Source organism: Pelodiscus sinensis, chromosome 8 (assembly GCF_049634645.1).
Source record: "Pelodiscus sinensis isolate JC-2024 chromosome 8, ASM4963464v1, whole genome shotgun sequence".
Lineage (NCBI taxonomy): Eukaryota > Metazoa > Chordata > Testudines > Trionychidae > Pelodiscus > Pelodiscus sinensis.
Window position 1 is genome coordinate 4,251,893 of NC_134718.1, and position 23,349 is coordinate 4,275,241.

Sequence of the window (23,349 nt, forward strand, 5' to 3'; positions counted from 1 at the left end):
AAGACTTCAAAGGGAGTTAGGCACAGAGCTACATGCTCAAAGTGCAGAGCACTCATGCCACCTCCATGCCTCTCTTTGGAACGCAGCATCTTTTTCAGGGATGTAGTGCTCATGCAGTAATAGTTTTGGTGTCTAAATAGATGTTCATTGGTCCAATCTAAAACTTTCATTTGTCTCCACAATAGGGATGTTAAATTTTGATTAACTGACTAATTGAATAGTCAATGCAATTTGCATCGACTGACTGATTAGTTGATAAGGGCGCCTCCGCCTTTGAAGTGCAGAAACAGCCCCAGAGCTGTTGCTACACTTCAAAGGTGAAACACTTCAGGGAGCACGGGTCCAGTAGGGCAGTCCCCCACTGACCCTGTGCTCCCTGTGGCATTTCAAAGAGGCAGCACCCCATGGAGCTTGGGATCGGCGGGAGAGTCCCCAGATGATCCCGGGCTCCACGTCTGGCCCCAAGGCTGTACATGGTGTTTCAAAGTGGCAGCGCTGCGTGGAGTCCCAGGCTCCATGTTGCGCTGCCACTTTGAAGCACTCTGTCTTCTTCCCCCCACCTTGCTGCTTCTTTCTGATAGAGACAGCCAGTGGGGAGAAACAGCTAGTCAACTAGTGTGCATTTGCTTTCCAGATCCTCGACTAGTTCACATCCCTACTCCACAAATGAATTGCTTTTACCCATCTGGATTCTGGGTAGTCTTGTCTGTTTATTTCTGGTCTGATTTCAAATGGCCAAGTGAATGTGCTTCCCCACAGCGCAGCCCTTGAAAAATGTTTTGATTGCCTAGTAGAGCTAGTCAAATCTAGAATTCATTGTGCTGAGCAGGACACTATTCCAGTGGGCACAAAAACCGGGCAGAGCCCGTAAGACTATCACTAATGCACTGCAATACTAGGAAGAAGCAAGGTCATACTAGTGTATTAGTGCAATCCCCTCTAGTGGATGGGCCATATATGAAAGTTTATGGATCTGGTCCATTGAGCAGTGGAAGTTTGTACTTTTAGAGCTAAAGGTCAAGGTTCAGTTCTGCAGATGGCCTGATCAGGGCACTATTACTCTTGAAGAAAGAGATGGACAGTCGCCAGTGGCAAAATGGAAAATGCTTTTTAGAGAAACACCATGACACTGACAGAAACCCATAGGCCTGTGTCAGGTTAATGATACCTCCCATTTCCTGCAATATTCTGCCTCCAGAAAGTAGTTTGAAAAATGAAGGCAAATGTCTTTACATCTTTTGGTGGGATTTCCAAAGGTGCCTAATGCAGGTGGGCCCCCAACTCCCCTGGGTTTTCAGGGACAGTTGGTAAGTTGCCTTTGAAAAAAATCTCAGTCTTGATCTCCTCCTTAGGAGAACTCAAGAGCCTGGGTCTCCTAATGCTATGTATGGAAAACAAAGCAAGCCTCTTTAGTACAGCAGTTGCAAAAGGCTTTGTAAACACTGAATGGAAAATGTGATTGCATGTGTATTAACAGTAACAATTCATCTCCTTTTTAAAAATGTCAGAACTGAAGAGAGAGCTATAGAATAGAAGCCAGTTAGACACCTTTTACAGTATTCTATTGTCACTTTTTGAATGCATCCACCTCCTTCTTTTGGTACTCTCATTTTGCACTGAGTTGCATACAATTAGTCAGTGAATATTTAATTGCTCTGAATGCAGTAGAATCATAGCATCCTAGGGCTGGAAGAGACCTCAGGAGTCATCAAGTCCAGCCCCCTGCCCAACACTGGACCAATCCCAACTAAACCATCCCAACCAGGGCTCTGTCAAGTTGGGACTTAAAAACCGCTAGGGATGGAGATTCTACCTCCTTCTTAGGTAACCCATCCCAGCGCTTCCCCACCCTCCTAGTGCAATAGTTTTTCCTGATATCCAACCTAGACCTCCCCCACTGCAATGACTCTGTTACATAAAGAAAATGCGTTGTGCATGAATTGCCTCACCTTGCACCAGTATTGCATGGTAGTAACCCCACTGTTGGGTACTTCCAAGAGCAGAATTAACCCTCATATCTTCAATTTAGCATAGGATTCTTTCTGACAGTTTCTCTCTCCCCAACAGACATTCTGTAAATGTAGCCCAAGAGCCTGCATTGTTTAAAAATGCAAACTCACTGGCTCGGTATCTGCACGGGGAGGACAAAACTGATCAACAGCTGGTTCTAAATGTTAGGAACTCAAGCAGCTCCATTAATTTATCACAGGAGAATTTGAATTAAATGTTCCATCCAAAACAACTACCTCAGGTGAGACTAGAATCTAAATCATCCGGAGAAGTAAACACTAACAGTAATGTTGTTGGGTTAGCATTTAAAAAACAAAACAAGGTTGTCATGTACTGCTTGATAAGCTGCTAGTTTTGCTGTGATTAAGGGTGTGCACATTTATTATGGAGGATGGCAGTAGTTGCTGTGTGATGAAGACTGAGGGTTTCTATTATTATTCTGTGTTTTCAAGCCCCCCCCCAAACTTCCACAGACAAAAAAAGATCTTTCTGAAATTTCACATGCTTCATTTCATCCCAGGGCAAAGTTTGTGATCCCCCCCCCCTTCATCTCCCCCAGAAGTCAGGTACGTCAGTGTTTTGAACCTATCCTTGAAGTTTGCTTTTGGATAATTTGCTGCCCCCCCCCCCCCCCGCAGTTTTTGAAATGATGTAACATAGAACTAAACTTCTTTTCTTTTTCATTGGCCTTTCTTAGATGAAGTGTCTTTTGGACGCGGGGTGGGGAATTACAAAGATGTATAAAACAGCCACAAACGCATGTCACACTTGTCTTTTGGCTCTGTGTGTATAGCTCCTAGCGCCAGGGGGTTTTAGGCCATGACTGCGGATTCCTAGGCACGATGGTAACACACATCATGCATAACAATATAGTCACACCATGAGTAACATACATAATACTCCCAGTATGACTGTATTATTATGTATTATGCGTTACTCTCATTGAGACTGTATTACTATGTAACACACATAATGCATACTAATACAGTGGTCTGGGAAAGGGCCGACGAGAGGCTTATTAAGGCAAGCATATAAAGAGGAACCCAACATTAGAATGTCTGGAAATTAAGTTGATCTGTCCAGCCGGCTTCCCCACAGCTCTACAGTCTGTTGCAACCAAAAGTGAAAAAAGGTTAAGTAGAACCCAGATTGATCAAAGCTTTGAGTCCCAGGCAAGAATTCTCCCTCTCAAATGACCTCTTCATTACTGGTTCCTCCATGTGCCTCTGGTTGGCTGTGCCCTGTGTTGATGACTACTGTTGTGACTCCCTGCTTAGTCCATGACACCTGCTTTCATTAGGGTGTGGATCTTGCCTTCCTTCCCTTCTTGCTGCAACCCAAATTGTTGGGTTTAAGGGCTCGCATGAACAAAGAGTTTTGATACAAGGCATTGCAACCTGAGAATAGAGCAGGCATGGTGTTGTGTGACTTCATTAGCTCATGCCTTGGATACAATGATCTATCCATTTGAGAACATGTGTGGAATGCCCTAAAATATTGTGTTTGGCATACGTTGTGCCAAATGGTGCACACACAGTAACAAGCCCTCAGTAATAATTCATTGGGAAGGCTAACATGTACTCTTTAAACAAGCTAAAAAGATTTGTAAGGAAATCGAGAATGAAAAGAAACAGATTGCAAAATTGCTTTTTGCACTAGCTCCTTTGTGGTGTCTTTCTCTTTGCAAAGGATGGTTTTTGTAGCTCTCTTCCCACAGTGATGAACTCATGAACAAAAGGCAGGGAGTGTAAGAGAAGAGGCTACAGTCTGGATCAGATACTGCAATGTGTGCTGTGGAAAATTAGATTGTGTGTTGTGGGGAAAGATTTATGGTTTTGTTTTGTTTTTAAAAGTAATCACAATGAAGAAGATCTATGGTTATTATTCTGTTTCAGGAACAAAATTCAGTCATTGGGAATGGTGTTTGACTTTATCTTGGAGTTTAAGTTTTTAAGCTTTTCTTTTTAGTGCTAAATTAAAGGAAATTAGGACAAGTTTCTTAGGCTATGTCTACACTGAGCATCTTTTAGCGACAAAGTTATGTCGACACAGCCTAGTCACTAAATGTTGGCATGTGTAAATTAGGGATGTAATCAAGAAGTCAAGTATTCTACTACTCGCTTCCAGGTCCCTGCTTGCTGCCTCTGTATGAGAGGCAGCAAGGGGAGGGGGAACCAGGAGCAGGTGCCATCTCCTCAGTTTCGCTTGCTCTTCCTGTCCTGCGCTGCTGCCTCTATCAGAGGCAACAGCGGGGAGGAATTAGGGGAGGCTTCCGTGAAGTAGCCTCTGTCTGCAGCAGCCCGGGCTGGCCATGGGTAGAAGCTACTCCAGCAGCAGCCCCATCTATGTGGGCCGGCACTGACCATGGACAGGGAACGAGGTGTACCGGTAGTTCAGAATAGGAAGCCTAATCCGAACTACCTAGTTCGTGCCGCGTGTAGGCGCGGGCACAAAGTCCGAACTAGCGGACATTTAAAAATGGCGGCGCCCGGCAATATGCAAATGAAGCCCGGGAAATTCAAATCCCGGGCTTCATTTGCAACTCCGGTTGCCTACATTAACCACCCTAGTTCAAACTAGGGTGGTAGTGTAGACATACCCAAAGTAACATTTACACTTGCACTCACTGTGGCAATACGTTAGTCATTCGGGTTTTGTGAGGTTTTTAAGCATGCATGGACAACAAAAGTGTTCAACTGCAAGTGTAGATTAAGCTTTGGTAGCTATGGAAGCTTCTCCAAGGCTTCTTCCAGGTCATTCAGCTTTCCCACTTCTTGACTTATAACAATAAAATGATAAACTGTCTTCTACTTGAGCTTGGATCCTGGCATGCGGTGGTAGGGGCTTCCACATTATGTGGCTCAGTTTTCCACATGGCCGTTTTTATAGCTGCCGCTTCTGACAGTCAGGAAAAACAGCTGAAACCCCCTTTTAAACTGTTTTAGTAAAAAAACTACTCATAGATGTTTTAAATTGTTATTTTTCTACTTAAAAATAGATTTGTATATTATGGGCTGAGGGTCAGAGGTCAAATGCAGGCCTTCCAGTGGAGCTTGCACTTGTGTATAACATGCCTGAAATTGGCCTACACTCTTTGAATCGGTATGAAGGCCGGGCAATATCCTCTTTAGTTCTGCATCTTCTATTAGCTTGTCAAACGATTGCCCCTCACAGGATGCTCCCTAAACCCATTTCAGATTTCCATCACAACCAAGTGTCAGCCAACGTCAACAGTGCAGAATTTCCTCCATATATGGACTGGGAACTAAACCAAATGAATTTGGCTGGTGCTTCAAGATGCCTGTGCACATCTCTGAGGAGCTGTAGTTGAAGGGTGCTCTTTCTACAGCAGATCCACTAAAGACTAGGGGGCCTCTTCCTCTCCTGGTGTAGAGCTGCACAGCTGCAGTGCAGGCCGAAGAGCATTGCCAGTTTACACCAGTTGAGAAGCTGGCTCTGCATGCACTTTGGAGTCAAGGAGGGGGTCATGGAGCAGACTGCCAGTTTGAATTGCTCTTTCTCTGTACATGCTCCCTTCACAGCTTGCCTCTGGAAGAGCCTTCCTTCAAGCCTTTGTTAGGAATGATCAATACACGGTGGCTAATGCATCGATATAAACAAACCACTTTAGTCGTTCTGGCCATGCCTCAGATGAGCTGGGCAGAGTAATAATTTGGTGTTTGCTTTGCAGCACTGCCCAGAGGCCTCAATCTAGGATCCAAGCCCCATTCAGCTAGTTGCTAGACATATATGAAATAGCCCCAAAGAGGTTGCAACCTAACCAGGTATTACTGTGCAAATGCATTTTGTCTGCTGGCAAAGGAAAACTTAGCTTATCTTCCTTGCCAAAGGGTGGAATGAGGAAATATAAACTTGGGGGAAAGTGGAAAGCATTTTCACTTGGTCTTACACAATTCTCTATAGCTTTTGCTAGTCACACAATCTAGTAATTACATATTTTCTTAGATTTGAGTGACAATTGTTACTAGCCCTAAGTTTATCAATTTTTGACTGAGGAGCATCTTTCAAATTGTTTAGTCAGAGTTCATTTGAGATCCACGTCATGAATCCAAGCCTAGCAATCTTTCACTTTGTACGGTGCTTTTTTTAACATGAGACTTGTTGCCCCAATTCAGCAGCACTGACTTGGCAGTGGACGTTTGAGATACAGTACTGTGGATTGGAATAGAAAAATTGTCTGGTCCCTTAAGTTTTCACACTTCTATCTTGGCTCAACCTGTAGTACACTTTGAACATTTGTGTTACAATGTGTGTGGAGCATTAATAGGAATAACACAAAGCATCCTTTTTGTATTGTACAATATTGTTCAATTTCCAGATGCAGGAAGGAAATGTAAACACACAGTAGGTTTGTTTGACTTGGCCATGTGATGGAATATATGTGCCTATGAAAAACTACTTCATCCATTCTTGGGTTGGTGTTTGCTGAAGAAATAAAAGGTAATTGATACAACTGTATGCATTGGCAATAGTTCTGCAATGAAATATCGATGCCATTGTATTTTTTTCACACAGTGCTGATTTAAATCACATTGAGTTAGCTTCAGTGCAAGTTAGGTGACTAAATAACTTTGAGGATATGGGCAATGAAATGATTGGAAATCCCTGCATCCCATTGACCTGAGATAGCTTTTTGCCTTCTTTAGACCAGCACAGAATAGTATATCCCATGTCCATGTGGTTTAATTAAGCATATGTTTTCAGATGTGTATTTTGTAGTGTTTTTTTTCCATTTTTGCTCTAGTGCAGTGGTCTCCAGCTTTTTCAGGCACAAGATCACTTTTTCAATAGAAGTGCAATGTAAGATCTATCTCAATCCAAATACCCTGGCCCCACTTCCTTCCCTCCCCTTTTTTTGAGGCCCTGCTCCTGCTCCACTGGGCTCAGAGCTTTCAAAAGTGAAAGTAGTTTAGACCTGGCTTTTTTGACGAACCCCGCCCTGTCTCGAAAAGCCATGTAAACCTCATTTTTTAGGAAGAGCGGCTTTTTGACAAGGGGGGCGGGATTCGCTGCAAAAGCCTCTTCTAAACTATTTTCACTTTAGAAAGCGAGATGAAAGAAGATATGCAAATTCCCGCAGAATTTGCATGTCCTCTTTCAACACTCTAGCATAGTCTAGATGAGCCCACCCTTCTCCAAGGCTTTCACCCTGCTCACTCCATCCCCCTTTCTCTCCCATCCTCACTCACTTTCCCGGGCTAGGGGATTGGGTACATGCTCTGGTCTTGGGCCAAGGGGTTTGGAGTATGAGAGGGTCTCCGGGCTTAGCCCAGGGTGGGGGATTGGGGTCCAGGAGGGCTTTCAGGGTGCAAGCTCTGGGAAGGAGTTTGGGTGTAGGGGGACTCACTTCTGGGGCAGGAGGAGGTTCAGGGCAGGGACAAGAGTTCAGGAAGCAGGCTTGGGCTGGGCAACATTTAAGCGAGATGGCTTCCAGGTGGAGCAGTGGGGTTAAGGCAGGCTTACTCCTGCCCTAGCCCTGCACCACTCCTGAAAACAGTTGGCATGTACAGCAATGGCGCCATGTGCTGCCCCTCGTATACAGGCACTGAGCCCACAGCTTCTGCTGGCCACGACGGATCCCTGTTATTGATCAATGGGTGCTGCAGGAGTGGTGTCTGCAGGCAATGACAGCATGCGGGGACCCTCTGCTCTGCCTTCCACAAGGGCTGCAGGGACATGCCAGCCATGTCTAGCAGCAGCAATTACCACAGGGATGACTCCAGCCACAACAGGTTAAGCATTTTAGAACTCACTAGTCAAAGAATTAAATTTAAATATAAGAGAAATGAAAATGATGAAATGCACAGACCAGTCAAAACCCAAAGATACCACACTTTGCCAGCAGTAACAGAAGTAACAACAACCTCCCATGTATGTGTTGGGTCGGAAGATGAGAGTGAAGGACAGTGTGTGTTTGTGAGAATGACAGACACACACCCAGTGTGTGAAAGTGACAGAGACTTGCATTGCCAAGCTCCCTCTATCCTCTTCTCCCCGTGTGGAGATAGGGTACTGAAGTGGGGGTCAGACCAAAGGTCCATCTAGCCCAGTATCATGTCTGCCGACAGTGGCCAGCACCAGGTGCCCCAGAGAGGGTGGACCGAAGACAATGATCAATCGACTTGTCTCCTGCCATCTCTCTCCAGCCTCTCAGTACAGTACTGTGATTATTAGGAGTTTTCACTATCCTGGAGATAATCTCAAATTATGTGTGTGTTGACTGAAATTACAAAGGAAAGGGAGAAGTGATGTTCCACACTTGGGGCTTGATTCTCCATTCCATTAATGATGGGGGTCCAACTTCAGGCCACTGAAGAGTAGCATCAGAACTGAAAATTTTGGATTTAGATGGAGTGGTCTCTCAAATACTTCTGCGTTAGAAATTAAAGAGTTTTTGTCTGCCAAGACTTGAGGTCAGGTCCTTGAAGGAGTTTTGGTTTTTATACAACAGCTGATCTGGCTAATGTCTGAAAAAAGTAGGGCATTAGACTTATACGCTGCTTCAGCTGTTCAAGACATTGGACCAGATTCACAGTTACACTGGTGTGAATCTGGAGCAACACTGTTTAAATCAAAGGAATTGCTTGCTGTAGATGTATACCTGTATAATTAAGATCAGAATCTAGCTTTGGCTCTGTAGAAAAATACATTCAAGGGATTGAATTCCTTGTATTGACAAGTGAATGCAGAAGGAACCGATCTGAAACAGTTTTGTTATTTTGGGGCTAGTTCTTTCCCTGGAGTAAATTGGAGAAGCTCCATTGACTGCAACGGAGTTACCGCCACTCTAGGGATGTAATGGTGTAGCCGATTAACCTATAAGCAAAATCTTATAGGTTAATGCTAGACTACACGCATTTCCCCCCAGTAAATTTTTTAGCAGGTTGGCCAGCAGCCTGTCTCAGTCCTGGCTCGGGACCTACCCCTGCTATGGCTCTCCATTTAAAGTGCATTAGGAGGTAGGTGGGCAGGCTGCCTGGCTCAGTTCTGGCTCATGCTGGGTCCAGGAGCTCAGGACTGTCTCTCTCCCTCCCCACCCCCAGACAGGGGATATTGCCACCCTGTATCAGGCAGCTAGACCGTGAGGGGAGCTCATTTTTAAACTGGCACCCCTCGCTGACCAGCTCCCACGTGGCACGGAGTGGTAGGGGGCTTCTTGGGAGTAGGGCCAGATTGCATTGGCTGCCAGCCTTGTCCCCGAGACTGTAGAAAAGTCGGGTAACCAATAAGAATTCATGAGGTACTCAACTATTCAGTTAATAGATATTTAACATCCCTACTCTACTCATACCAAATGAGGATCCGGCCTATTGAGTCTCTGGGTATTTCTGTTCTTGGTGTGGAATCACAAGGTTATTTCATTTACTTTATAAAAAACATTCTCTTCTTTTTCATGTTGCGAGAGGGCTCTGGACACAAAGGAAGTTTGCCCAGGAATCTTTGCCTCTCACGGGATGACAACAATTTGTTGTTTTTCCTGAAGAGAGTTAACTTATTAATTCATATTCTGCTGCAGTCTTGTTGGTTCACATCTTGTAATGCACGTGGTTATTTGCAGATGTCATGCGCTTGGCATCTGATGCTTTGCAAGAGCAAAAGGGAAGCTAGTTGAAGCAGCACCAGTGCTGACTTGGGCTGTGCTATGGAGATGTACAGTGTATACTCAAGACAACAATTCAGGGCCATTTTGCTACCTTGGCAGCACTTGGATGATTCATTCTAGAGGACATTAGAAGCCAAGAAAAAGGTCATTTGAGATCAGCCAGAATTCCAGGGGAAATAGGTGTACGGTTATTTTCCAGCTCAGGTGTCTGGTAGCTGAGAGCAATATTCACAGCAGCCACAGTAATGTTTTATTGGGCCTATTGTTTTAGGGAATTTCAGTAGTGCAGTCAGGATGGTTAACAGTCACTGGACAGAGCCTTGAGTATCTGCTAGTCTGCAGCAAGGACAGTTACGACCACTGGCAGCGGTGGATATTTTTCTTTAGGCTGCATCCACTCATGTTCTGAGCCCTGGACAGAGAGTACTGGCTCACTCAGTACGGGGTACAAACACAAGAGTGGTGTGTTCCTGACATGGGCTGAACATGAACCAGCAGCGTACAGGAGAAAGGTTCCTTATCCCATTCCCAATCTGCCAAGCCCCTTGCTCCCCCAGATACAAATCTTACTGAAACTGTAGGGTAGCAAGGTCTGTACAGTGGTGAGCATGATAACCCTGGTGCTGGGAGCACGCAGCAGTGAATGCTTGTGTGGTGCTCCCGTACTGCAGCAACGAGGGTACATTCCTACCTACGGTTGAGGAGGCAGCTGACTTGTGTACTGTATACTCATGAGACTTTTGCCTCTGCCATGCATGTGCAGTGACCATTATGGACAAGTCCTGGAGTATTTGGTAGGGATGATCCCTATAGGGATCCAACTGAAAAATGTCTAGCATTTGCCAGGGAATGAAATTGTCTGTCTGTAGGATTTGGTATCAGGGATGATACGTTTGATATGTTGGCAGCAAGGTTGTTCATGAGCCAAGATTTTCCAAAGCAATGAGTGGATCTGAGTATCTCCATCTTGTGGTTTCTAACTTGAGACCCATGAAAAGGCTCCAGTTAAGGGGTCTCATGTTTTACACCCCAAAATTGAATCATCTAAAATCATAGAATCATAAAATCACAGAAGATTAGGATTGGAAGGGGCCCTCAGGAGGTTTTCTAGTCCAACCCCCTGCTCAAATCAGGACCAGCCTCAACTAAATCAACCTAATCAGAGCTTTGTCAAGGGTGGAGATTACACCATTTCCCCAGGTGACACATCCCAGTGCTTCACCACCCTCTTAGTGGCATACTTTATCCTAATATCCAATCTAGACCTCCCCCACTGCAACTTGAGACCATTGTTCCTCCTTCTGTCATCTGCCACCCCTGAGAACAGCCTGGCTCCATCTTCTTTCGAGCTCCCCTTCCGTGGGTTGAAGGCTGCTATCAAATCCCCACTCACTCTTCTGCAGACTAAATTAGCCCAGTTTCTTCAGCCTCTCCTCATAAATCCCATGCCCCAGACCCCTGATCATTTTCATTGTCCTCTGCTGGACTCTCTCCAATGCATCCACATCCTTTCTGAAGTGAGATGGGGCCAAGCCTGGATGCAGTGAATCCAGATCTTCAATGAAGATATTGAACAAAACCAGTCCCAGGACTGACTCTGGGCACTCTGCTTGACATGGCTGCTAGCTAGACATCGAGCTGTTGATTGCTACCCATCAAGCCTGACAATCTAGCCAGCTTTCTAGCCATCTTATAGTCCATTTATCCAAGCCATTCTTGCTGGCAAGAATACTGTGGGAGACCATATCAAAAGCCTTGCTGAAGTCAAACTAATAGGGATATTCACAAGGGCAATCAGGTCAGTCAGGCCTGACTTGCCCTTAGTAAATCCATGTTGACTGCTCCTGACCCCCTGCCTCTTCTCCAAGTGTTTGCAATGGATTTGACACTCTTAGGTGTTATGATTTTGGTTTCCAAGGTTGGGTAGGATGGCACCAGGGCCACGCTGGAGCCTGCATTTTATACTAGAACTCAACAGAGAAAGCCTTCCTGCCAGAGAGCCCACGTTACCCTTTTTCCAGTGCCCTCTCCATTCAGCTTGCACAGGGAGAAGGCGTACCTGCCAGGAGTGCTGCTTGGCTCTTTAAATATTCCTCTCCCACCCAGGCACGTGAAAGTTGGGAATGGCTTTCTCTCTAGAATGATTCATTGCTTTTTTAATCAGTCAGTGGGGGCGAGCAGTCCTGTGGGAGAGAGACTAGGCAGGAACAGCTGACCCAGGGCAAAAGGCTCCAGTTGGAGTTTGGCTTATGTTTAACTTGTTAGTAAAGCAAAACCCCAGCAAGGAGGTGAGTTTTGACCCTGACCCGCGGTAAGCGTGGCTGCATTTTGGAGTGAGGCAGGAATGCCACCTGCTTTCAAGATGCTTAGGTGAAATACTGGGCATTTAATAGTTAAATGGAAAGTGGGGCTGGCCAGAACCTCTCCGGCAATGATGCTTGAATACCTACCTCTGTGACTCCACATTGCTCTGTCTCGGCAAGGTTCTTCATACTCCTAGATTCTTAGCACAGTTGAACCAGATTAGTCATGTTAGTATCTAGTTCCCTGGCCAAATCAGTCTCAACACTGAAGCTTTTCCTAATGCTGGGGTCAGATGTCTGTGCCTTTGGAGAAACAGCCAGCACTGAGACAGATGTTATGGCAACCAAACAGAACTTGTCATGCTTCAAATGCAAGCTGTACCATTCCCACTTTCAAGGGGTCAGATGAGGCAAAATTGTTCCCAAACAAGTGTGTTTCCTGCTTTCCGTTATTTCAGGATGTGCAACGCTTACAGAGAATGCGATACATCCGCAGAGCACTCTGTGGTATGCTTGTTTAGCAACCCTGATTCACCATTGCCTTATGAAGTTATTTACACTACCCTGGAGCGTATGTGATGCTGCCATTTTGATTTCGTGGTGTGTACATCCCCTTTGCACCCACTGAGGCTCTGAACACAACCAAGGGTCCATGTTAACATTGAGCTGGTGGTGGATAGTGCGGATTGCAGGGTACAGTTTGTAAAGTCTTCATGACAGGGGCTGTGTCTTCTTCTCAGGGCTGAATTAGAGTAGTTTGGACTAGGGATGTTAAATATCGGTGTGGTGGGCTCCCCAGCCCCCCCTTCTTCCCAAGGTCAAAGCAGGCCCCGAGGCCTAGTCCAGCACAAACGCAGGCCCTGAGGCCCAGTCCACGGTCAGAGCAGGCCCTGAGGCCCAGTCCATGGTCAGAGCAGGCCCTGAGGCCCAGTCCACATCCTGAGGGGATGGGGTAGGGGGGTCCGGGCCCTCCCTCTCCACCGGACCCCAGCCCAGGACCCTATTAGTGGTGGGCGGTTCCCACCACCGGCTCGGCGGCGAGTTCTCCCTGAAATGCGCCGAGCCCACCCGGGGGTTCCCTACCCCTTGCCCTGGGTTGCTTCCTGCCCCAGCCCTGGGGCCGACGGAGACCCCAACTGGCGAAGCTGGGCTGGCGGCAGCCGTGATGTTGGCAGGTCCGGTGTCTGGGGCAGCAGCGAAGGGGTTATCCACCACGGAGGGGCGGGCGGCCCCCCGGAATCGGCGTTGCGGGCGCGCTCGACCCGGGGACAGTAGCAGCAAGGGCAGCGGTCCCAGTGGCTCTTGCTCCGGCGGTAGGTCTGGCTGTGGCTCTGGAGGTTGGGCAGGAGCTCCTTCCCCCCCAGAGGCCAGCCCCAACTGAGCAGCCCGGCAGCCTTTTATACTGGGGCTGCACTGCGAGCATGCCCAGCAGGGCTGCAGGGGAGGGGCATACTCCACCCAATAGACGGGCTCTCCGCCCCCCTGTTCAATGCCGGGCAGACCAGCCCCGCCACAGTCGATTAATTGAATAGTCGATTAACCTCATGAATTCTTATCCATTAGTCAACTATTCTGTAGTCCCTGGGGGCGGGGCCGGCAGCAGGTGCGTTCCGGCCTCACTCCCGAGAAGCCCTCTGACACTCCATGCTGCTGCCACTGTATCAGAGATAGCAGCACGGGGTGCTAGGTGGGAGCTGGTCTGTGAGGGGAGCCAGTTTAAAACCTAGCTCCCCTTGTGGACCTCTGCTGTCGCCTTGTGCTGCTGCCTCTGATAAAGAGGCAGCAGCGCAGGGTGGCAGCAGCTCCTGTCTAGGCGGTGGTCTGAGCTCCCGGATCCAGTGCGAGCCAGAACTGAGCTGGGCTGCTGGCCAGGCTGCTAAAAAAATTTACTGGCAATTACAGGAGCAGGGGGAATGTGTGTATTTTATAGCATTAACCTATAAGCTTTTAATTGGTTAATTGACTACAATATTACATCCCTAGTTTGGACCCTTAGACTCACAACTCCAGTGCTATAGTGCTGTGCCTCCTTGTGGTGGCAAGCAGGTTTCAGAGTTAAAATGATTGGGGCAGTTCACTTGGAGTTATTGTTTCGGGCACTCTGCAAATTCAGGCAAGCACCAGTTACACTCTGTTCATATTGTCAGGTTTTGTGTACATCTATGTGACTTCTTTTTAACCGGAGCTAAAATTCTGATCTCATCACATGATTCCAGCATCTTGGGATCATGCATACCTTAATGCCTATGCCTCAGTCTGTCCTCGCTTTCTGTGTACTTGGAAAGCGCATGGTGGGTGTATCATCGATCTACAGAATTGGGATATCAGCTTTGGAGCAGTGTGCCTCATCCCCAAGGGGTCTCACTCTTCATTCAGGGCAAGCCATGTGGTCCCACTGCCTCCTGACACTGGATCTTGGGGGCTTCAGCACTCCTGCTTTGCACTGTGAGCTCTCCTTGGGGAGTTCCACTGAGACGGATTCCTGGTAGAGACTTACACACTCTCCAGCGATTAATGCTCCTCAGTCGGTGTTTGCAGTGAGACTCAGTGTTGTCAGAACCTTCAGGGTTCTTAGTTCCCTGGAACACAGCATCAGAAAATCTTAGGTTAGCATAGAGACTTGAATGGTAAAGCACAGACCATGCTGGGTAGCACTGCCAAGCTATAGTGAACCCCCATCTTCGAGCTCTCACTGGCTCTCCATTTGACTTCTGTCAGCTCTCCGACAAGAGCCCTTGTCACGCTCCAGCAGCCAGCTCTCACTAGGGATGCTGGAGTGTAAACAACTAACCGTTTAACCGATAAGAGCGTGTTTATTGGTTACCAGTGATGGTTATACTCAGCAAAGCCACCTCGCCGGGAGCCAGGCAGCCAAGGGCTGGTGGTCCCCCCCATTCTGGTGAGGCTTCGCTGCAGGCTCACTGTACATAGCTAAACTTTATACTACAGAGCTCACAGCACAGGCACTTGCGTAACTGCTGAGACTTTCACTGGTTCCAAGGTTACCCCATTGCATGATTTTTAACATCCCTAGCTCTTCCCTCAGGCCATTCCAGTCTTTGGCTCTCCAGCTGGGGGATTTTGCTCAGCTTCTTTGCTGAGAGGTGGGAAGATCCATCTCCATCCAGGGTGCTGGGCGCTAGGTATCCGTGTCCTGGCAGGCATCGGCTTTTCCATTTATTTTCTTGGCTTATCAATGGACTCGCCCAGCCTTTTTGTAATGACCTGTCCAGGCTCAGACAGCCAGGCTATGTTCATAGCTATGTCTCCCAGCCTGCCCTGAGAGAAACAGTTCTCTACCCCCTCAGCCCTCACTGGGTAATCATGCAAAATATAGGGGAAACAGAGGCACACATAGGATTAATTAAAATATTATAGAAAATTCCCACTTTGAGATAGGCTGCTATGGAATATAGAGAATAAATAGCCACCGGCTAGCTGTCTGCTGATTCTCTACTTTGCCATTGTATTCTTTGCAGTTTCCAGGCCGTCCTATCTGTAACTCCAAGACATGTTCCAAAAGACTTGGACTTATAATGAAACAAGTTAAAGCAGGGAATTTTTTTCCCATGGCTGACTTCCGTTCGCACAGATTAGGTTTTCGGGTTGGTTTTTTTTGGCATGACTTAAGAGCAGGGAATGGGAGGACTTATAACATGCCAGTTCCTACAAGCAACAATGACTTTAGTGTGGAATGGATGTATACTGGGGCGACTTATAGCGGGGATGCTCTGTATATACTTCATGCAGTTTCTTAATTATCTGTAGTCTCGCAATATCATTATTATTCAATTATTTGTATTGTGTTACTGCCTAGAAATGCCCTAGTCAGTGAGAGAGGAGTGATGTTAGCTAGAAACAAAAGGACAGTCTGTCTCCCAAAGAGCCGGCACTCCTGACTGTACTATTTGTTATGAACAATTAATGTGAAACTGATGAAAATGCCGTTTCACAATTTCTGAAGGGAAATTCAGGACTTGGTTTGCTAAATATGCCCAAGAGAGTCAGGAAGTGCATTAAGTCTGTCTGCTTCATTATACAGCAATTTGATACTCCACCCATATGTGATGTTACTATCTGCAGGTAGTACTGTAGAGTTCATTCAGTGAGGGGCGCCCACAATCTATCACAGGTGTTCTTCACTCATTTGAAATGCTTTCTTAAAAGAAACATGACCATAGTTCTTACAGTTGGTATTCCTCTTTCTTTGGAGTATTCCGGTTCAAATTAAATCACACTTAACAAACGTTCAGTAGTTTAATTGCCCATCTCCATAGGTGAACATATAGGCTGTGTCTACATTGGCCCCTATTCCGTAATAGGGATGCAAATGTAGCACTTTGGAATAGGCAAATCCGCGGGGGATTTAAATATCCCCCACGGCATTTGCATTAACATGGCTGCCGCTTTTTTCCGGCTTGTAGATAAGCCGGAGAAAGGCGCCAGTCTGGACGCGATCCTCCGGAAAATAAGCTCTTTTCCGGAGGATCTCTTATTCCTACTTTCAAAGGGCTTATTTTCTGGAGGATCGCGTCCAGACTGGCGCTTTTCTCCAGCTTATCTACAAGCCGGAAAAAAGCGGCAGCCATGTTAATGCAAATGCCGTGGGGGATATTTAAATCCCCCGCGGATTTGCCTATTCCAAAGTGCTACATTTGCATCCCTATTACGGAATAGGGGCCAATGTAGACACAGCCATATAGTCTATCTCAGGTATTAATTTAACCATGCTTTAATTAAGAAATCAAATGTAGGAGACTGCAGAGAACTTCACAGTTTTATAAGACATTGAGCAGAATATAGATGGAGAGGAGACTCTGATAGTATTAGTCTTTTGCTTTATCTAGAATTATTGATTTTCCTTGCACATCATATTACATGTGAGTGGATACGCTGGTGGTTCTAACATTAAAAGGGTTTACAGCCTATATCCCCACATTTAAGCAACAGAATAAAGGCCCTTAACTTTAGAGGCACAGAGCACTCCTGGGTGTTGTTTACTCCGTAAGAATTATGGGTGATAGCCGAGGCACATTGGGGATTGAGTTGGGGACTGGCACAGCTAAAAGCATCAGCTGTTACAGCTTGAGCTAAAGAGCCAAGTGGCCTTAACTAGGGTTCTTACACCCGCAGACCCTCTGTGGCTCTGGCACAAGGGGAACCTAATACTTCCATGCACGTGTGTTAGAGCCAGGTGCTCAGCATCTCTGAAAATAGACCCCCTTTTATACACCTGCATAATTGTGGCCCTAGACAGCTACCTCTTAGCATCCACGTTTGACATTTTTTTTAATATAAAAAAGATTTGGAGACATTGGAGGGAAGAACAGGAAAAATGATCAGATGGTTTTAAAGAGATTAAAATATTTGTCTGAGCAACAGTTAACAGGCAGGGGAGGAAACCTAACAATGCAAACACTGCAGGGTGCAAACACTAGCAAGGAAGAGGAATTGTTAGGGTGGCACATAGCAGTCAAACTGGGAGCAGTGGGTCTAAATGAAGAAAAGATCATTGTAGGTTGCCTATCAAGGAAAGTTTTCCCAGAAGTGAAAGGTAGGACTTGTGGGAGAGTTTGCCAATGGAAACAACGGGAGCTCCGTCACAGGTGTCCAAACTTCATTGCACTACGACCCCCTCCTGACGACAAAAATTACTGCATGACCTCAGGAGGGAGGGCCAAAAGCCTATACCCACCTGAGCCCCACCACTCCAGGCTTCAAGGGCTTCAGGCTAGACATGAAGGCCAAAGATGAAGCTTAAGGGCATCAGTCTAGAGCTGCCAACTATCTCAATGCCCCACCCCTTCCCTGAGGCCACGCCCCTGTCCAGGTCCTTCTGCAAGGCCCCAGCCCCAGCTCACTCCACCCCCTCTTCCTCCATCACTTGCTCTCCCCCACCCAAGCTCATGTTCACCAGGCTAGAGAGTGGGGCCAGTTTGGAGTGAAGGACAGGGCCTGGACCAGGACTGAGATGGACTGGGGCACAGGTTTGGAGTGCAGGAGACAGTGCAAGGTTGAGCTCTGGGAAGGTATGTGGGTAAAGGAGGCAGCTGAGGGTGGCGGTTGGGTGTGGGAGGGGATGAGGGGTCAGGCGCGCTCCAGCTGGGCAGTGCTTGTCTCATACTGCTTCAGGAAGCAGTAGTATATAGGGTTGCCAGGTGTCCGGTTTTCTACCCCGTCTGTCCGGTAGAAAAATTCAGAAAATACCAGATATGTGCAATGTCCGGTATTTTCTGAATTCCTGGCGGGGGAGCAATTGGGAGGCAGGGCTATGATTGGCGCTAGGAGCCTTTGGTCGTGTGCAAAAGCCGGGGGGTGACAGGGGAACGGGTGCTGGGACTCCCAGCCACTCCTCCCGCCCGGCTTCTGCACACAACCAGAGGCTCCCAGCACCAGTTGCAGCCCCGCCTCTCAGCTGGGAGCCTCTGGTTCGTGCAGAAACCGGGCGGGGAAAGGGGCTCCCGCCCGGCTTCTACGAGCAACTCGAGGGAGTGCCTGCCGGGGGCGCAGCCCCTTGGACTCTGGCTGTGGCCAGTGGCTGCACCCCCCCTACCAGCTCCGCTTCCCTCCCCCCTTCCTCTGGGCCCCCCCCTCCTCCCGTCCAATCCCGCGGCCCCAGACCCTCCCCAGCTCTGCTTCCTGGCCCCCTTCCTCCCAGCTCCCCCTGTTCCTCCCGGCCAGCCCTGTGGCCCCCCACAACTCTGCTTCCCCCCCTTCTTCCAGCTAGCCCCATGGCCCCCAGACCTGTCCCCCCCACCCCCCGCCAGCTCTGCTTCCCGCCCCGCTCCTGGCCAGCCCTGCCCCCTCCCAGCTGCTTCCTACCTTGCCCCCGCCCCCCCCCCCGCCCATGATCAAGTGTGTGTTGTATTTGGGGCTTTCTTGCTATGTGCTGAGCCTGTGTTTGTGAGTGAGGGTTGGTGTGTGGGGTTTTTTTTTTGTTTGTTTGTTTTTTCTCCTGTGTTTGTGAGTGAGGCTTTTTTCCCCCCACTTCCCGTTTCCCCTCCCCCACTCTTTCATGGAGTGTATACTGTGAGTGGCAGGTGGAAACTGTTGGCTTCTAATTAAAGTTTGAATTCTAGAAGCCTCTGCTGATTGGCTGAGCCTTGGTAGGGGGAGGGACTTTCAGGCTGTCCAGGGCTTTATAAAGCAGTGAGCATGCGACCAATGAGCTTGCGAACAGGTGAGTGCTAACAGGGAGTTTTGAGAGGGAGTTGGGAAGGGCGGGAGGTTCTCTTGCCTTTCTTTTTAAGTCCTTTCTCCAGGACAGCAGGGATGGATGGTGATAGGTCTGCTGTTGTTTCCTGCACAGCATGTGCCATGTTTGTCTTCCTCCCGGAAGAAAGAACAGAATTAATCTGCACTAAGTGCAAGCTGGTCACCATTTTGGAAGAAAAAATTAGAGAACTGGAGACCCAAGTGTCGACCCTATGCTCGATCAGAGAGGATGAACACTTCCTCGATAGAAGGCAGCATTTTATCCTGCAAGCACGGCAGGCTGAAGAGCCAGAGAGGGCAGTACAGAACCAGGAAGAGAACTGGCAGCATGTAACTTCTAGAAGGGGAAAAAAGCCAGCACAGAAATCCCCCAATGCTATAGAGGTAAGTAATCATTTTCAGGCTCTCTCCACAGGCTCTGCAGTGGTGAATGCTTTGGAAGAGACCTCACATGGAAGAAACCGCAAGGGAATACGATCTACTGGAAGACATGGGATGTGTAGTCCTAGGGATGGGTGTTCCACGACCACCCCCCCCAAAAGAAGACGACAGGTGGTGGTGGTCGGGGGCTCCCTCCTAAGAGGGACTGAGCTATCCATCTGCCGTCCGGACGTGGAATCTCGAGAAGTGTGCTGCTTACTGGGAGCTCGAATTCAGGATGTGACTGAGAGGCTTACCAAACTGATCAAACTTTCAGATCGCTACCCCTCCCTGCTTCTCCACGTGGGAACTAACGATACAGCCAAGAATGACCTTGAGTGGGTTACTGTGGATTGTGTAGCACTGGGAAGAAGGATCCAAGAATTCGGAGCGCAAGTGGTGTTCTCGTTCATCCTCCCTGTTGAAGGGAAAGGACTGGGCAAGGATTGTCGAATTGAGGAAGTAAATGCATGGTTGCACAGGTGGTGTCGCAGAGAGGGCTTCGGTTTCTTCCATCATGGGACTCTGTTCCAGGCACAAGGATTGTTAGGAAGAGATGGGATCCACCTAACCAAGAGAGGAAAGAGCATCTTCGCGGGCAGGCTTGCAAACCTAGTGAGGAGGGCTTTAAACTTGGTTCGTTGGGGGACGGTGACCAAAACCCTGAGGGGAGTGGGAAAGTTGGATACCGGGAAGAAATGCAAAGAGGAATGAGCAAGAAAGGAGGACCCCTGATTCGGATGGAGAAGATAGGACGATCAACTGGTTACCTGAGATGTTTGTACACTAGTGAGAGAAGCCTGGGCAACAAAGAGGTTGAACTGGAGGCCCTGGCCCAGTCCAAGAAATATGATTTAATTGGGATAACAGAGACTTGGTGGGATGACTCGCATGACTGGAGCGCTGTCATGGAAGGGTATAGATTGTTCAGAAAGACCAGGCAGGGGAGAAAAGGAGGAGGAGTTGCACTATACGTAAGAGAGCACTACGATTGCTCTGAACTCCAGTATATAGAGGGAGAAAAACCTGTTGAGGGTCTTTGGGTAACGTTTAGAGGTGCAAACAACAGCAGTGATGTTGTGGTTGGTGTCTACTACAGGCCACCGAATCAGGTGGATGAGGTAGATGAGGCTTTCTTCGAACAACTGAGAGAAGCTCCCAGATTGCAGTCCCTGGTTCTCGTTGGGGACTTTAATCACCCTGACATCTGCTGGGAAACCAATACGGCAGTACACAGGCAATCCAGGAAGTTGTTGGAGAATGTTGGAGATAACTTCTTGATACAAGTGCTGAAGGATCCGACCAGGGCCCGTGCGCAGCTTAACCTTCTGCTTACAAACAGGGAGGAACTAATAGGGGAAGTAGAGGTGGGTGACAACCTGGGAAGTAGTGACCATGAGATGGTAGATTTCAGGTTCCTGACCAAAGGAAGAAAAGAGAGTAGTAAAATACACACCTTGGACTTCAGAAAAGCAGATTTTGACTCGCTCAGACACATGATGGGCAGAATCCCCTGGGATGCTAACATGAAGGGGAAAGGAGTCCAGGACAGCTGGCAGTATTTTAAAGAAGCCTTATTAAAGGCACAGAAAGAAACCATCCCGATGCGTAGCAAGAGAGGCAAACATGGTAGGAGACCGGATTGGCTTACGGGGGAAATCCTTGGTGAACTTAAGCACAAAAAGGAAGCTTACAAAGAGTGTAAACTTGGACAAATGACCAGAGAGGGGTTTAAATGTATAGCTCGAGAATGCTGAGGAGTTATCAGGAAGGCGAAAGCACAACTGGAATTGTGACTTGCAAGGGATGTGAAGGATACAAGAAAGGTTTCTACAGGCATGTTAACAAGAAGAAGGTGATCAGACAGGGTGTGCGGCCCCTAATGGATGAAGGAGGTAAGCTAGTGACTGATGATATGGGGAAAGCTGAAGTACTCAATGCTTTCTTTGCCTCTGTATTCACGGACAAGGTCGGCTCCTGGACTAATGTGCTAAGAGATGCAGATGGAATGAAGATGGACAGCCCTTGCTGGGTAAAAAACAGGTTAGGAATTATTTAGAAAAGCTAAAAGTACACAAATCCATGGGTCCGGACTTAATGCATCCGAGGGTACTAAGGGAGTTGGCAAATGTCATTGAGAAGCCTTTGGCCATTATCTTTGAAAAAGCATGGAGATCGGGAGAAATCCCGGATGATTGGAAAAAGGCAAATGTAGTGCCCATCTTCAAAAAAGGGAAGAAGGATGATCCAGGGAACTATAGGCCGGTCAGTCTTACCTCGGTTCCTGGAAAAATCATTGAAGGGATCCTTAAGGAATCTATTTTGAGGCACTTGGAAGAGAGGAAAATGATTAGGAATAGTCAGCAGAGATTCACAAAGGGCAAGTTGTGCCTGACCAATCTGATTTGCTTCTGTGATGAGGTAACTGGCTCTGTGGACATGGGAAAGTCAGTGGATGTGATATACCTTGACTTTAGCAAGGCTTTTGATACGGTCTCCCACAATATTCTTGCCAGCAATTTAAGGGATTGTGGATTGGATAAATGGACGGTAAGATGGATAGAAAGCTGGCTAGAAGGCTGGGCCCAGCGGGTAGTGATCAACGGCTCGATGTCAGGATGGAGGTCGGTTTCTAGCGGAGTGCCCCAAGGTTTGGTTCTAGGACCGGTTTTGTTCAATATCTTTATTAATGACCTGGATGAGGGGATGGATTGCACCCTCAGCAAGTTTGCAGATGACACTAAGCTAGGGGGAGAGGTAGATATGCTTGAGATAGGATCCAGAGTGACCTAGACAAATTGGAGGATTGGGCCACAAGAAATCTGATGAGGTTCAACAAGGACAAGGGCAGAGTCCTGCACTTGGGACAGAAGAATCCCAAGCATTGGTACAGGCTGGGGACCAACCAGCTAAGTAGTAGTTCTGCAGAAAAGGACCTGGGGGTTACAGTGGATGAGAAGCTGGATATGAGTCAACAGTGTGCCCTTGTAGCCAAGAAGGCTAATGGCATATTAGGTTGCATTAAGAGGAGCATTGCCAGCAGATCCAGAGATGTCATTATTCCCCTTTATTCGGCTTTGGTGAGGCCACATCTGGAGTATTGTGTCCAGTTCTGGACCCACCACTACTAAAAGGATGTGGGCGCATTGGAGAGGGTCCAGCAGAGGGCAACCAAAATGATTAGGGGGCTGGAGCATATGACCTTTGAGGAGAGGCTGAGGGAGTTCGGTCTATTTAGTCTGCAGAAGCGAAGAGTGAGGGGGGATTTGAGAACAGCCTTCAACTTCCTGAAGGGAGGTTCCAAAGAGGATGGAGGGAGGCTGTTCTCAGTAGTGACAGATGGCAGAACAAGGAGCAATGGGCTCAAGTTGTGGTGGGAGAGGTCCAGCTTGGATATTAGGAAAAACTATTTCCCTAGGAGGGTGGTAAAGCACTGGAATGGGTTACTTAGGGAGGTGGTGGAGTCTCCATCCCTAGCGGTGTTTATGTCTCGGCTTGCCAAAGCTCTGGCCGGGTTGATTTAGGTGGGATTGGTCCTGCCTAGAGCAGGGGGCTGGACTTGATGATCTTCTGAGGTCTCTTCCAGCTCTATGGTTCTATGTGTCCTGTTTTTTGGCAGGGCCTACCTGGTAACCCTAATGGTATGTCCATGTGACTCCTTGTTTCCAGGGTGGCCAGTCGGCTCCATGCACTGGCCCTGCCTGTGGGTACCACTCCCACAGCTTCCATAGGCCACGATTGTTGGCCAGTGGGAGTTGTGGAGGTGGTGCTCAGGGT

At 47.8% G+C, this 23,349-nt stretch overlaps 1 protein-coding gene across 8 annotated transcripts in view; it reads left to right on the forward strand.

Annotated features, from left to right (window-relative positions):
• SORBS1 (sorbin and SH3 domain containing 1) overlaps window positions 1-23,349 on the forward strand; it is a 192,371-nt gene that overhangs the window by 19,635 nt on the left and 149,387 nt on the right. For 2 of the 8 annotated variants that reach the window (XM_075935647.1, XM_075935652.1), the window contains exon 2: window positions 2,068-2,251. The exons of the other annotated variants lie outside the window; for them this stretch is intronic. The gene's annotated coding sequence lies outside the window, so the exon portion shown is untranslated. The remainder of the gene's footprint in view (window positions 1-2,067; window positions 2,252-23,349) is intronic. 8 annotated transcript variants of the gene reach the window in all.